Source organism: Vigna unguiculata, chromosome 4 (genome assembly GCF_037176805.1).
Source record: "Vigna unguiculata cultivar grain cowpea cultivar isolate G323 ecotype 2 chromosome 4, ASM3717680v1, whole genome shotgun sequence".
In the NCBI taxonomy this organism is placed as follows: Eukaryota; Viridiplantae; Streptophyta; class Magnoliopsida; order Fabales; family Fabaceae; genus Vigna; species Vigna unguiculata.
This window is the reverse complement of record NC_140795.1, coordinates 8,651,212-8,655,778: the sequence shown is the minus strand read 5'-3', so window position 1 is coordinate 8,655,778 and position 4,567 is coordinate 8,651,212.

Genomic DNA, 4,567 nt, shown 5'->3' with positions numbered 1-4,567 from the left:
ATACTAGGTGCCTTTGCTTTCCCTAATTGAATGCCAATTTAATATGCAAAGAAAAATATAAAAAATAAATTTCAATAGAAAACATTTATAGCATTCAATAAGCACTATTCAATTGCATGATTTGACAATGAAATGAAAAACTTTTCAATTGCCATAATTCCAAATCCAAATTCACATATTTTTTGTACAATGCTCCTTTTGCACTCTTATTCAAATAATACAATTAATTCATGTATTATAACCAGTAATCCACGTATCCAAAACCAATACATGGCACTTTGTTTTCAATTCCCAAACAACACGCATGTATCATTCTAGTGCATCCAAAATATACACGAAACATGAATTTTAATTCCAGTAACAGAATATGTGCATGGGTCATATGGATTGCAAACCACATCGATAATTGCATCGACAGTAAAAAGATTTTCCCAAGACAAAAGCCATTCAAATAAGCAATTAAGAAACTTAAATACCCTAAATCTTAAAATCAAAAGAACATCTATTAATGACCCATAAAGCAATACATTTATATGCAATTCACATAAGTCATCCAATTCAATTGCATCAATTCTAATAAATTAGCTTGCAGCTAATAGTGGCAATTGTAACAAAAATTCAATTAAAACCACATCAACAAGTCCCTTTCTCTCTCTCTTCCGCGAGCCACCATTGACGGCAAAACCCAATGCAAAACCATTAGCACGAGGACAAAAGTCTTTCCAATCACATGTATTCATGCTATGATAAAACCAAATCACAGCTTTCGTAACATCATCCAAAAACAATTTCTTAGTCACCAGAAAACTGAATTAATGCATAAGGTTCAAAGAAAATAAAATCTCTAAAATTCCATAATTAGGATCCTGAAATTGCCACAAATTGGTAACTCAAGATGGATCTACGATGGTTGCACGGTGGCAGCGATTCAGCGATAGCGCCAAAGAAGACGAAGGAGCAGCGCCACCAAAGCAAGAAGAAGGGTGCCTCCGAAACAAACCATCTTGCCGGAACAGCGAACCCAAATCCCAAACTCCGAACGTTCCAACGCTAGCCACCGCGCCACCAGACCCATCGTTCCAAAAAACGAACGAGGACTGACATGACAGAGGCACTTCGAGTCGCTGTCACAAACGCGACCGTGAGCTCTCCTGCGTTCACACAGTGCCACCACAGGCTAGAGGGGCAAGCTTTTATACCATGATTGCTCCTAACTTATCACCTCTTCCATGTTGATATTAACAAGTCATAGTATACACAATCTAATTGTCAATTTATGTATAACTGGTGTCAGAGATATAATAGTCTCAAGAACCATATTTCTGTCTTTGAAAGATAAAGAAAAGGTTTTCCATCTTCGGAATCGCTATAGCTTTGTTACAGCAAAATCCCCCCGTAAAGTTTGTCTCCAAAGTAAGCAAATGAGGGTATACACTCCCTTAAATTCAAGTAGATAAAGTTCATGATGAACTTCAAAAGAAGATGAAGAGTAACCAAAACAAGGTAAGTATATGGTCTTATGTTCTTATTATGACTTTTAAAGCTGAGAATTATTCAATGTCTTGCATTGAACCTGCCTTCTGCTAACTGTTAGTTATTTGTCTTTTATATACTTAACCATCTAGAGATCATCATTCCCCCCAAAATATTCGGGACTGATTTAACTTTAATCATGTAAGGTACTTGTCCTCATTAATTCTTAGAATACTTTGAATTTGTGACAACTTTACCACTTATTGTCCCCATAGCTGCAACATCATGGGAACTTTTGTCAGCAGAGCATGTAGAGTCAAGGAAAATAATTGCCAAGAAAGTTCTCAAATCAGAAGGAATAGGAGGTACAGAATTTCAACATTCACAGTTATCCTAATCATCCTCACAGTGATTAAAAAGGCCATGTAACTATTGCATGTTTATAGCACAAAGGGTTAGAGAATAGAACTTCAGTATCCATTCTACACTTGATAGGCAATGGAGTTATGGACTACACTTGAGTTTGATATTTTCATATAGCTAAAGACTACACTAAAGGATATACAGGAAAATTGGAAAACTCCAAGCTACTAATACCCATCGAATGCTGCCTCCAGCTATATTCAACGTATTTCACTTGCATTTTTTTCTTACCAAGTTTCATCATTCAGAAAGAACTACATTTGTTTTCAATTAGCCATGTTGCCTAGAAGCATATATATTCAAGTTTTCAGAACTTCATTTATTTCCTTGATAATGTGTGGTGAGACATGTAAGCAGAAAATTATATTCTGTATAGCCCAGCCATTTGAACAACTTTTATCACTGAAATCAATCTAGATTTCAAGGTAAAGGAAATCCTAATTCTTTTATGTTGATATTGTCTTGGGGTCATTATGACTTTCAAGGTTGGATTTTTCACAGTATACATTTGCTACCATGATATTTTTAGTAGGCATCTAGCACATGAAATGACATGAACAACGATATTTAATGACAACAATGTCAATATCATCTAACAACCAATACCATAAAACCATGTTAAGCAGATACTCCTTTTGATTGTTAAGGCACCAGAAGATAGCACGCAACAAACAACCATGTATCAAACATCAACCAGCCAATATCCAATATTTGAATTCACTCATTGAAATCATAAAGATCCACAATTTCTATAAATAAGAGACAGGGGGCAATAGAAACTCAATGTTCGTCATCTGAAGAAGCAGAAAATACTTGCAGTCCAGCACAGCGAGAGCAATCTAATATAGCATGAACAAACGCAGACATCTGACATGTTAGAATTTATGATGAAACAGCCCAAAAATGTGATTTTGACGAAACAAACATTGAACTTTAAGTTTGAAAGCGTAAAATATGTGTGGATGAGTATAAAAAGTTCATTAATTTTCATAATAATAACTTAAAAATTATAACCAACAATGATTTCCAATTAGTTGATAATAGAAAAATTCAAAGAAGAAACTTTGTACAGGGCTGAAAATTTCATATTAAGTTTCATAACAAAAACAAGTTTTCAAACAAACCTTCTGCACTTACCAATCAACATTTAACAAATTTGCAAAAGCTAACCCATATTCCACAGTTTAGGGTTCTCAACCTACCTTTCCTGTTCTGAAATCTCTCTCATGGATCTCTTGAACTGTATATGAATTAGATCTACTTCGATTTCAGGGTTAGCGAAACAGAGGTAAAGTGAAGATAGCAGAATCCATAGGAAGACAAACATTGAATACGAAACATTAAATATAGAAAAAAAAATAATAATAAAAGAAAAGAAAATAAAGCTGCTTATACTTTGAAAAATGAAAAACATGGATTCCATGGTTGGTTGAAAATTAGGTTGCGAGATGCTTCATGGCGATCGCCATTTTCTTTGTGATTGAAATCGAGAGAAAGCGATAGTTCATATTAAATTTTGTCGTTTATTTATTCACTTTATTCTATACTTATTATTTTAATAATTTAATAATATGTATAAGAAAAGAAATTACTATGGGTTAAATTTGGTTTTACTGCATAAATAAGCGAAAATAAAATTCCTTATTATCTCAATTTTTTATTTTTCAAAATTTAAAAATATTATATATACGAAATATTGTGGTTCATCTCACTGAACCTTCCTCGCACTGTAACCTTGTCACTTAACCTGAAATCGGAGTTCAGTCGAAGAAGACGAAGTTCGGTTGACGTTGGCGAGTGAAATCCGGTGAGAAATTTGTCGCTGTGTAGAGGTACGTGCAAGGTTATTAGACTCGAGAGTCTATGTAGACTTGCGAGAGCTTCGTAGACCCGACTCGTAGACCTGATTATGGTTCATTTCTGCATTAATTTCCTAGTTGATGAATTGTGATTTTGTTCTTCTTTTGTTAGATATTTTGAGTTTCTAGCATTTTTCATGATCAAACAAACTTATTTCATGGTATATTAAAAAACAACTTATTGTTAATTTGTTACCTTCTACAATATAATATCATTAAGTTAATATACAAAATAATTTTATATTTATTAAAATTAAAGTGAAATAAAAAAAAAATTAACAAAATCATTATTATAATAGTTTTGTAGAAAACATATAAAAATAATAGTTTTAAAAAATAAATAAATAATTATATTCAAAAGGATAAATTAAAAAAAAATATATAGACATAAGATAGAGAATCCTCCTTATGTATAATTATATAAATATTTGTAAGTGTTTGTAACATAGGAAAAATATAATGTTATTGAAAACAAAGAAAGATCATATTCATTAACAAAGAAAGAAGACTAATTTTTATATAACTTTTTAAAAACATATTTTAATTTTAGTACCAATCAAACATTGAAGTTATTATTTCTTTAAAAACCTAAAGAATAACTTAAATTTTAATATTCGAAACTAATTTTTATATAAAAATATAATTATAGTAATAATAAATTTAAATATTATTAAGAATTCAAGTCCAAACTCTAAGATCACACAATAAAAAATGCGTTCAGATGTCCATCATTATCTCTAACAAATTTTTCTCTCACAACAGAAATATTTATTTTGTAAAGAATTAGTTAGAACAAAGTTGAAAAATAATTT